General features: G+C 38.2%; 1 protein-coding gene across 8 annotated transcripts in view; it reads left to right on the top strand.

Annotated features, from left to right (window-relative positions):
- SEMA5A (semaphorin 5A) overlaps window positions 1-12,473 on the top strand; it is a 317,116-nt gene that overhangs the window by 69,139 nt on the left and 235,504 nt on the right. The window lies entirely within an intron of this gene.

The raw sequence follows: 12,473 nt of genomic DNA, 5'->3' as shown, positions 1-12,473 counted from the left end.
CTGCAGGCTGAGGTACTAGCATTTTAAATTAGGTTTTGATTTGAGTGTGTGCTTGAGAAAACACTTTCAAAATATGGCAGATGACGCATTTAAAAAGAATTTCAGAAGAGTTGCAGTGCTGTTTGAAGTCTAATTTCACCAAACTTGCCATTGAGAAAAGTGTTTGAGAACTCCATGAGACAACTTTACTTTGTTTTTGTTGCTCTTTGAAATGAGAATTTAATGGGATAATCCAAGATAAGTAATGAAGAATTACATTGTAAATATAGATAATTAAAAGAGATCAATAAAACTCTGAAAAACCTTGAAGTATGGGCCATTTACTACTTTTCCTACTAATTCCTACAGTTAATATCAAAACAGAATCAATGCTGCAGGGTGTCTTTGAGTAGAGGTATTAGTTCTGTGAAAGCAGAAGGACATCCAGTATTCAGTAAATACAAAGAAAATTTGCATCTTGGTCAATTTTCTTGAGGATCAATTAAAACTATTGCCTTGCAAACAAGAGTTTAGCCATATCTTCATGTAAGTCTGTCTTGTATAGGTCTGGAACACATTTTGAGGGGTAGAGAAGCAGCTGAAATGATGTAACTTGTCTGAACTGAGCAAGCTGTCAAATCCATCCTGAGGTGTTCTTATGTGATAGTCCTCACTTCTTCATGGCTCAAGTCTAATCTGTTTCAGAGGACCTTATTGCATTTTGTAATATATAAATAGAACCATTTTGTGATACAGTTGATTTAAAAATAGGACTGTCCAGGAAGACAGGCAGAGCAGATGAATGCTCTTCTGCTGTAGGATGAAATTATTGGAAATGTTGGATCCATTAAAAATTTAGTTCCCTCACGAGCCCTCCCATTATTTTAAGGGTGAGCTTCATCCTGCACTGTCAGTATTTCTTATGAGATGGACTGCTCCTCATTAGTCCTTTGGGTATATTTATAGGTATGCAAAGGCTGAAATTGGAATTGAATCACTTCCAATCCTATTTATTTGGTGTTTTGTGGAGACCAGTGGGAATGCTTATAGTAATCTGAATGAAATTTTTACTATGGTTACTACTCTCCAACTCTCCTTGTTCCTTTGCCATCAAGGGGACATCTCTGGCATCCTTAATCAATCTTTTTTTTTTTTTTTTTTTCCCTAAGGAGGTGGATCAGACATCACAAGTAGTATATCTGTAAAAACAAATTGAAAGAAAGTAAAAGCTGCTCCCCTTGGTTATGTTGTTGCATATGAAGGTGGTTCTTCTGAGGCAAATATTTTAGAATACATCCTAAAAAAGGGATGATAAACTTATGTTATTTTTCTGATTTTTTCCATCTTTTTCTTCTTTTGAGTCTCTGATAGACAGAGGCAAGTAAAAGAACAAAATATGCTTGATGGAAAACAGACTAATACAGAATGGAGAAAATACCTGAAGAGATTGTGTTCCAATGCAGTATATAACACACAGAGTTAGCAGGACTAGGTGGGCAACTAACTTGGGGTTTTGTGTAGGTTTCCCCACAAGATTTCCACTATGCATTTTGGGGAGTCAGAACTGAGGTGCTCTTGAGCAGCTTTTATTGACTGTGTATCCCGTTGTACTGATAAGATGCCTTGAAAATGAGCTTTGCTAATTTTCCTTATACTGCTGTCAAAAGTCTTTGACATTTCTAAAGGTTGCACTAAATAGAATGTAGGGAAGATATTGTGTTAACTGTAACTTTCTTCTTGCGCTTCCCCTTATTAATTTTAGCTTTTATTTAGAAAAATGATTTTAACTTGCAAACTGAAAGCCAAGCTCGGAACCTGAAAAAGATGTCTTAAATCCTAGTGGTATATCCTGTGTTAAAAATTGAAGTACATTCTAATGTATCTTAAAAAAAAAGAAAAAAAAAAAAAAAGGAAACATAATGCACATAGCCTACCTATCCATAACTATTGTCTGCAGTGACTTTTCTGACTTACAGATGTTTCAAGACGTGCAGAAATGGGGCATGAACTGGAATGTTGTCAGGAAATGGCAAATAGCACTGCCTCCTGTAGCAGTTTTAAGCATGTAAGAATATCTAAACAAGAACAAGATTATTGGTGCTGACTTTATTAACCTCCCACTTGATGACTTGTCTTATCCTTTCCATTTCAGCATTAGTTTTGATTTCCTTCAATTACTTCTTCTTCTCTACCTTAATTCCACCCTCGCAAGTGGGTTCTGCTCTTATGTTTATACACTATGCAGTACTTTCCCGCTAATGCTCTATATGAAAATGAGCTGTTTTCTTGACTACCTGATAAACAAGTAGATATCCTTATACTTTGTAAAAAAGGAAGGCAGCCTGGATGTACTGGTGTAGCAAGAAGTGTTTTTGGAGTCTTTCATTCTTAGTATTTTTTTTAAGATAGCTGCCCTTCAGTAGATAGGAGGATAAGGAATTGCAGAGCTGCAGGAGGCCAAGTACTGCTTTGCATTTTGTGCCTATAAGCTGCATTCTAACAGCTGCATATCACCAGCCTGCCATAACAAGATGTGCAAAGTAAAGAAGAAACAGAGTGCTCATCTTTTATTTTCCCTGATGCTTGGTATCTGCCTTGAGAACTGCCCTGTGCTGCATCCCAAGCCATTTTGACTGTCTGATTGTCTGCTCTATAAACTTTGAGACTTTAGTTGTAAAGTGCAAGGCCCATAGGTGTTGGAACAGCACGTTCCAACAAGGAAATAGAAAAATATTTCCCATTTTTATTTTTCCCAGTATTTCCCAGTAGCAGCACACAAGGAAGTGCAAAAGATCTATTTCTGGGTAGAGACAATTTTCTTCAAAGGCTACATCTGAACCGTGACGTTAAGAGGATTTTTTTGGGAATTAGGAGGAACTGTAACAGAGGTTAAAATTGTATAAAGAAGAATGGTTTTCTGAATTTGGAGACTAATTTTGGGCAAGGGACACTGGAGATGTGTATTCGATCTCTCAAAGACCAAATTCTCCAGATGTAACACAGTTAAGACTATGGCTTGAATCTTCTAGAGGAAATATCTGAAGATAACTTTGTGTAGAAGAGTGTGGACACAAACAAAAGGAAAAGGCATCTTTTAGTTTTATTTTGACCGGCAGTGGAGGGTAACAATAAACTGGTTTTAGTTTCTTTTCTGCCACCAAGAAAGGAGAGGGGGTACAAGAAGTTAATAGAAGTGAAGGTGAGGGGTATTGCTTTTTTTTAATAGATTGATTTTGGTGAAGAAAAGACTCTTCTATTAACAGCAAAATGTAGTCCTCAGACCAGTTCAAACAGATGCATAATTTTAAGTTGATTAAGACAGAGCAGAGAAAATAAGCTTCTACCAGAGGATCTGCTGAGTGCCCTGCTAGGATGCACACGTTTTCAGTAAGTCAAGGTTGCATATTTGAAAGTAAATGTTCCCTTTGCATTAAGTCCTTCTTCCTGTGGCTAAAAGGAAGAAGTTTGAGTTAGAATTTTCTTTAACTGAAGCCTTCACTATTGCTCAGAGTTTCTGAGGGAGAGAACCAGAGGGGCCTCCTGGAAGTGCAAAATGATGTGCACTTCTGGACCAGCACTGATGTGTGGTGTCATGATGGCAGAATGTCTCCCACATGCTTGCACATTTTTGTTCAGTTTTGTCTCATGTGTGATGATGGTAAAATAATGCAATTTTTTTTCAAAATGTTACATATTTTTTTAAATCCTATTGCTTAATTGATATACTGTTTAAATCCCATTTTAACATTGTGTTTATATGAGAAAATTTAGTATACCCTTCTGTGTGGTCTAATTTTCATTTGTGATCTCTGTGTATCAGTACTGCCTCCAGCACAAAGTAATGTGAGAGTCAAATTAATTTGTTTTGAAGAAATTCAGACCTTGGGGTAGAAAGTGAGAGAATAAGTTGTGTGGTGGGTAAAAGCCCTGACAATTGCAGCATGGCCATCAGCTATATATATTTAGTCTGCGGTAGAGTTTGAAGCTTATCCTAGTCAAAGTGTGATTATCTCACCAATTTATCTGCGGTGCAGCTTCTCTTTGCTTTGTTGTATTGTTTCAAGTTATCTTACCTTTGAAAGATGATGAGAACTTTGGAATATGGCAGCTTTTCCAGCAGTATTGTTTGTATTTCTGAAGGGAGCACCAGTCTTAAAATCAGGATTTCCATATAAAGTTTGGGTGTGTCTTTGATGTTTCTTCTGCTTGTTTGTACTATTTATTTCCTGTAGTTGTTCTAGGAAAATTGTAGTGGCTTGCTCAAATGCAGATGTTCTAAATCAAATACCTCTTCCTTCATATATAATTACAAGAGATCAGAAACAACAGAATCATACAAATCCTTGCAGATAAATTTAAACAGGACATGCATGCTGCTATTGCGGCCTAGCAAGCAAAATCGTTGTTTCACAATTCAAGTTCTTGGGCATTCCAAATGGTGTTTCTAATAGGAGTTTCCTGTTAATTGGTGAGTTTACTGCAGTTATTTGTGCATGTGTTAGTGATTCATATTTTAAGTTGTGTTTTAACATTGGAATTGTGAATTGTCAAAGATAATGAGAGCCAATACCTGATACTGAAGTTAACACTGCATTTTAATAAATGTGCCTCAGGACAATGTGCCTGTGCCTCTGCATACTTTTCTGCGTAAATTCTCCCAAAGCTTGAGGACCAACATTCCAGATCAGCCTCAGCACCAACTACCAAAATCTCCTTCTCCCTTTTGTGTTGTTTTTGCATGAAAATGGAATCCCAAACAAGCTTGACATACAGGAACCAAAATCAGATCCAGGTATTCTTTCTCAGCTGCCTGAGGTGAATGCGGAATCCTGTATTTCATGCTCTACTTAGTGTGGATGTAATAAGTTAATTGAAAATAAGTATAGATTCTGTGGATTGGAGATACAGGAGGAGGGACAGCTGTGAAAGGAAGTTCACTCCAGGCACAGTGCAGGGCAATTCTGGGATCTGTTGCCTCGTTTTTTAAGCTTAGTGCACAGCAGAGGATAGCAGGCATTTGTTTTCAACAATAGCTTATGATGAACTAGGCATTGTAATCAAAGTCTTGACAGGGATCCTACTTATATATTAAAACTCTTCTTCCTTAATCTTGTTAGTAACGAACACAAGGAAGAAAAAAATCTGTTGAGAAGCTTGGAAAAGTCCTCCCTGGGATGGTGCCCAGGACTGAAGTGTTTACCTCTCTCTATTTGCTTAGCCTGAGGCATTTGTTATTGCTTCAGCACGGTGAGCAGCCGGGGAGCTGGGAGTTTGCATGCATGTTGGGTGGCAAAGGGAGGGATAGCCTGCTAGAAGAATGCCAAAGCATTGCATGCTTCCATTGCTGATGGGGAAAACATTTGGCCCTCGGTAGGAATATTTCAGACAAGGCTTGGAATATGTCTACATCACGATGACCATATTATTGCAGTCTCTACAGTCACCTAAATAAATGAACCCTAAACTCCACGGCATTCAACTTCATGCTGAAGAGACAGTAGAAGAGCTAAGAATCTTGCTGGTGGAAGCAGGGAGCATCCATCACTTTGGGATTTATGGTACCAGATGGACTGTGCTATGTGTTCTGGCTCAGTGATGGATATGTTAAGTTTTGTCTTTCTCTCATGCATGCTGAAATGGAAGAAGGAAAAGCATCCATCACTGAAGGAGAACAATCAAAGCCAAAAAAAAAAAAAAATGACACAGAATATGAAAGCACTGTATACAAAGAAACTTTTGTTACTTCTCTCTCTCTCATATCATAAATGATTTCAATACGTTTGAGCTGGGAACCTAAACTGTATAAACTTTTTTGATGAGTTGTACCAACCAATGTACACACACACTCCCCTCCCTGACTCAACTCGCCTTCCCATAAGGTTTAAGAAGTCTTCCCCCATTTGTAAAAGCAGATTACAAGTCAATTTTTTTCCCTTGATACATAACAAATAAAATTTATAGAGTTACCTAGGATTTAATATGATCTCCTGTATTTAAAATGGAATGGATGTGATTTCTTTAAATCATATTAGAACACTTAGACTAACAAAGTGGATAAGCCAGCTTTTGGAATAAACTGACATGTAAAAACTGGCAGAGTTTTTAAACACTGTACATTGTAATTGCATTTTGTTAGGGTATTATTACTTCAGCTGCACAATTATGGGAGCCTGCTGCATATTAGCAGAGACTTTTCCAATAACCTCAGGCTATATGCACTGAGTTGGGTTTTCCTCTTCAGACTATCATCTTGGGTTCTCCCAGACTACATTCCACTGCTTTTTGTTTTTTTCTTTCTCTGTAGCAATGGATGCTGGAAGCAGTAGTGAGTGTACTGCTTTCTGCATTGTTAGGCAGTGAACATTATCGGCAGCTGCAATATTCAGGATTAGACTTTTTGTTATTATTTACATCTGCAGAACCTACATGAATCTGTTCAGTCCTGTTTCTCCAGGAGGCAGCTGGGCTCTCTGGCTGAGAGAACACAACCATAAAGGTTTCCTGTAGTTGTCACTATCCTCAGGAGTTCAGTCTTAATTGGAACTGCAATGTTTCTGATGCAGTTCACTGAGATATATAAAGACTTGCATTTTTTTAAAAGAACATGGGTTATATTAAAAGACATCTTCGCATTTTATAATGGTGAAATGGGGTCAGATCAATGTTCTCAAGGATACACCACACATCAGTTCCTGAGTGAGAACTATAATCCAGGTCTCATAACCTCAAGCTTAATCCTTGGTCTGCTAGCAAGCAGATGTCTCTGAATAATTATGCTGTAGAAAATGTATCAGCTGGTGTCCTGCAGTACAGCAAATGTATTTCAGAATAGTAAATAAAATCTAGAACTTCCCTTGGGGCTTGTGGACCTTTTTTTTTTTTTTCTCTAGGAGGTGTCTCTCATCTAACCTTCATTTGAATTTTTTTAAACTGTAATTAAAAGGTTCATTGGCTTTTTCCAAAGGTCACAGAAAACAATATTTTTATGTTTACATATTTAAAGATGCATTTGCTAAGGACTGATCTTCCGTGATACCCATGATTTTGATTTTACCTTTCTTAGTGTACTTGCCACCTTTGGAAAATAAAGGAGCCATGTACTGGCTAATGAAAGAAAGGAACCAACTGTTTCATGAAGAGTAAATTACAGGGTATTCGGTTTTGCTTGTTTTTCCCAAATTTTCATAGACTTTGGAAAACATGATAGTCAGTGAAATTTAAGATTTACATGCTAGCATCAGGTACCAGCATATCACTTAAATCAGAGAATCATGATTAAGACATGAAGTTACTTGGAAGAGTTCCAGAAAAGGAATAACATTTTATGCCAAGAATAGTTGTGCTCCTGTCGGGGTGGGTGGACTGATGTTGAGACAATTTGTCTACCAGGTGAAAATGGTAGAAGAGGTGAAGCACTAGGGTGTTGCATATTGGGGAAGAAAGGAGATTTCTTAAGGAGACCATTGCATGGTATCCTTCTGCAGTATTAAAATGCATATGCAAACACACACACACACAAAACCAAACCAAAATGAAGAAAAAAAACCCCAAACCAAACATAGTACATCTATTGAGTTTCATCTTAACAACACCCAGAAATGCTAGAAACATTTAGTTTTATCTAAGTCTTGTAGTGATACACACAGAAACAAATCTTGTGTATATATGCTACAGTGTTCAGTAATTCTTTTCTTTGACTTGCATTATGAAGTTGATTTCTCTAGTCAAGACACTCTTGGCCTTTTGTGTCCTCAGTACTATCACCACTTGGCGGAAAGATACTGAAAGGTGTTATTCTTGTCAGTATCCTGAACTGGAAAAGTCTGCCTGGATCATCAAACCAGTGAAATTCAGGTTCAGAAAACCATGTAAAAGTTTGGAGACATCTAGGTAGCAAGTATCAGTGGCAACAGAACATTTGAAATGTCCTACAGACTTCAGTAAAAGACGAGAGTAGCACGACGATAAATGGTGTCACACTCAAGAATAAAGATTTTCTGAAGTTTTGTTGTCAAACTCAAGATCAGAGTTGTATTAGAACTGATTTATTTTAAATAGAATTACTCAGTTGTGTAATTTGCAGAAAGCTGGATAAAGGCCATGTTTTCCCTGCTCTTTGAAGTCTTCTTGAAAAACATGACTTCAGTGGGAGCAAGGCCACAATAATTTCTCTTTTATTACTGTTTTTCTCCAACTCTACCATTTTAAACAAGGTAATACTGTTTGTTCTGTCAGCGGTCTTAATAATGTATTATACTTTAAAAATTATTATTTTGGGATCATGGTGGGGTTTTTGGAAGAACTAAGTGCTGCTGCTCTTGTACTATAAATCCGTGGTGGTTAGTTAAAAAGCTAAATGAACATTAACATGTCCTGTCACTTTGACTCGATGGAGTTAAAGCAAGTAGCAGGGCAAGTTCAGTGGCTTTGAGTGAGTTATTATTAGTTAAATTCCTGCAAAACCAGATAAATGTTATGTCATTCTGTTTTGTAATTTTCATCCCGAGAACTCTGGCTGACTGATGACTTCACATATTCTGGTCTGTGTTTTCCTGCTAGCAGTATGTTTCCTGACCTGACACTCCCGTCTCTGCATTTCTATTTTGGCCTAAAGGAGTCTGTTCTGATGATTTTGACTTTACCATACCCATGGAGTCAGCCTGACAAACTCAGGATGAGTCAGATCTACTGCTCATGTGATTTACATGCACCGGTGTGTGTGTGCACATGTCCACAGTTGCTCATGTCTGGGAGCCTGTGCTCAGCAAGGCAAGAACAGGGCTGGAACTAAGAGAGTCCTGGTGCTGCTCCTTTTTTGTCTGGATGTAATTTCTGGGTTGAACCAGAAGACACGTGTGTCAAGACCTGGAAGTTTCCCAGCCCTGCATGTGAAGCCAGGAGCGGGCATAGGACTCTGTACATTGAGCTTCTGCTCTGCAGTGTGTGTCTGCAGGTGTCTGTCTGTTTGGGATGCATTTGTATGGACTGGTTCTGTGGTCTCAAGCATGGTGGCTGGGACAAGTTCAAGGATTTTATTGATTTTTCACTTGTTCTGCTTTTTGCCCCTAAAAATCCCTACATTTATTTGATTTTCGTTTTATTCTTCCCAATACTGTGATTTGGAAAGCATATAAACAAAATGCAGATTTATAAGAAGGCCATTTGTATTTCTTTCACGTATCTTTTGCCTAGATTTTGCCCAATAATTGCCATATTTCCATGTGCGTTCTTTAATCAAGCAAATAAGCTGGATTTAATGAGAACTTTTTCTGTATGCAAGGACCTCTTCAGCATGAAGAGAGAAAAATAAGTAGTAATATTTGCTAGCATATATCATAAGGAGAGATGTTAGTATTTGTAGAAGGAACACAAGGTAGTGGATTGCAGTTGTAACCATTCATCCTTGATTGATTCCTGAAAGCAGGATATAGTTGCATAATGCAGGCATGTTTTGGGGGAGGGGAAGAGGAAGGAGAATATTTTTATCTTTTTACTATTATTTTTGTTTTCCTCTCCCTTTCTCAGTTTTCATACATTTTCAGTTTTGAGAAGATTTTCGCTCTTGTCAGATACCAACAAAAGCAAAGAATGTGTTCAATAGTATTTTAAGCAGTACATGAAGGTTACTTGTGTTTGTTCAGTTCTCTTGTGCATGGATGGTGAGAACACTGAAGTGCAGAAAAGCCCCATCTACCTGGTGTCCCTAGCACTGACATCATCCACAGTCCCTTGGAGCAGCTTCCTTAACTCAGGTTGTCAGCTTTGTGGAGTAAAAAGCCAAGTCTGACTGGTGAAGTGATGAGGAGCTGGCACGTTCTTATCCTACTTGGTGACCTGTTTTTGTCTTGCGAGGTGAGCGGGGGTTGTCATTAGGTGTTGTGTGACGATCCTGAGTGCCTGGGCAAACTCCCAGCTGAGTGGGTGAGGTGGGGTTCTGCTGTGGCACGCGGTGCCGTGCAGCCACAGCAGAAGTGGGAAGCCTCGGCGTGCAGACGAGCCGCGGTGTTGTGACACGCCGTGGTTGTTTCTTTGCTCAGTTCAGTGTGTAGCCAAATATCTTTTCAAGTACAGTGGACAGATGTGAGCGTGGTGCCTGCGCCTGTGTAACAGCAAAGGTGGTAACTGCACTTGTGCTCTCCGCGGTGTCCCCGCCAGATTCAATCACACGGCTTTGTCATATCAGTGACTGAAGTACTGTGTCCTGTCAGCAGCAGCAATCAGCATTCCCATGTGTTCAGCCTTCAGTCTTGCAATGATTTCTTGAAACCTTCCACTAGTATACACCTATGTCTATTTTTATCCATTTGCAGAGGTCCCCTTGCTGCCCCATTCTTTTTAATTAGTGGACTTCTGGGAAATAAAATGTGCCAAGGCTCTTGTGTACCGGTGTTTGTCAGTGAGAGTAGGTACAAACAGCTGTTTCAAAAGTGTTTCTGCTGTTTTTCCTGACCATTTTCATAGAAGTTTTTGTGTTACACTGCAACTGAACATCCTTTCCAGAAGACATTTTGAAAGGAAAGAGTGGGAGACAGAGGTATGAAGTAAAGCCACTCTAGCCTTTTTGCTTTAGCAACTGATGCTAAACCAAAGCAAAAGTAAACTAAAACATGATTGCATACCTCCCTGTAAAATAATTGATGTGTTTTTTTGCAGTTAGGCTTCTAATTTTGGTTGCTTTATTTACAGTTTCTGTAAGACTGGTTTGGTGTGGGCTGTGTAGACTGAGTTAGCCTAATTTTAGCTTAAATTAGTGAATACTCAGGGTAGTTTCTGGTGTTATCCTACCCGCAGTATGTACTTTGTACTATTGTGCTTAATGAGAGTGCCACCAAAGTCATAGGAGCAGCAGAGTTGCCATATGAAGAAATGTAAGGGAAGCAAAACGTGAATCTGTAGAAATCTAAATTTACATGTTAGTTTTTGCATGTGTGCATGTTTTCCCTAAATCAATAAGATGGCTTCATATTCTGATTTCCAGTTTTGTTTAGGTAATTATTAAGATGAGAATAAAAGGAAACTTGGTTAAGCTTTTATTTTGATTGAATAAAATCTGATATGTTTATGTAGAAATAAGAATTGTAAAGTGAGTGGTGGGGGGGCAATGGTCAGGGTCAAGTGCTTATAGAAAGCACTACTACTGTTAGGCTTGTTTAGGAAAATTGAGGTATACAGCCTTCTTTGTAATGTTTCAGAGTCTAATAATTCAGCTGCTCATTCTGGTGTAGTGAGTGCATACATAAATCACTTGCACACTGCATCTTGGAGATGGGTTGCTTGTAGTTGTCTGTAGAACTTACTGCATGGTAACAGTTATAATTAATTTCTTGACGGACTGAATGTCTCAGAGTAGTTTGTCATCAACATGCACTGGTGACGGGTAGTTTGAGTGCTGAGGAGCTTGAGTATTCTCTGGTACATAGTAGCATAAGAAGTAGAATCTGGTACTCTTCCAAGTTTTAAATTTATTCTTGCCTTTCTGAAAAGTGGGAGGCAAAGAAAAGGTGATGCAATGTCTTGTCAAAAATATAAGCTTCTCCTACCACCTTGGACTATGAAATTGGAAGTGACATTCTATGCTTTAGTTTCGATTGATCCCTATGCCTTGGAGAATACCATCTAAATCTGCTTTTGGCAACTTCTGCAGCAGAGTTTGACATCACTGAATTTCACAGAGGGGTGTGTGTATATATATATGCACGTGTGACATAAATGATAGAAATTTTCAATTTAGGAGAAAATATGTAAATTATAATCTGAAGTACTTGATGATGATAGGAAGAATGGGTTTCTTAACAAATTTTGATGTGGTAAACATCAATCTAAATCTTTTTTGGCCAACCTGGAGAGTTCTTCTTCTTTGTACAATGTTTCCAAACATTTCTGTGCTTATGCATTTGGCAGGTTTCCTGAGACTTTCATAGGTCAGGAAAGCACTGGAAAAAAAATCACAAACACTTCCAGTCATCTAGTACAGTCATTTCATATAAGTGAGTAAACAGAGCGGAACAATGACTCCTTTTTTGCCTCATGTCTCTGTTTAGGTTCAAGGGTGAGCTGTTGATTGCTGGTGTATTTGTCCTGTTCTGCAGACATTCCCAATCTAGGAAATGAATGCTTAAATTGGACAGAGTACTACCGTTTTTTTCTTGTGAACTGCCTTTTTCTTGAGGTATTGAGAGCAGGAAACTGCTATGTGATTCCTGTCTTGCTGTTTCAAGTAGAGATAGCACTTGATTGACTAGCAGTACTTCTTTTGTTTCAATAAATAAAAAAAGCAAGATAATTTTTTGAATATTTATATTGTACTTCTCGGTCCTACAAGATGGGTTAATGTCTTGAAATGTGCTTAATGATGCGTCTCTTTCTTGAAAATGCCTTTTGTATTGTTTTGAGATATTAGAGCGTAACTATGTTTTTCTCTTGAACTTTATGTTTTATGGAAAGGTGGAAGAATACTGAAGGATACAGAATGCCCATCTGAATTTTGTCATGGA

Source organism: Hirundo rustica, chromosome 1 (genome assembly GCF_015227805.2).
Source record: "Hirundo rustica isolate bHirRus1 chromosome 1, bHirRus1.pri.v3, whole genome shotgun sequence".
In the NCBI taxonomy this organism is placed as follows: domain Eukaryota; kingdom Metazoa; phylum Chordata; class Aves; order Passeriformes; family Hirundinidae; genus Hirundo; species Hirundo rustica.
This window is presented reverse-complemented; position numbering and strand designations above follow the sequence as displayed.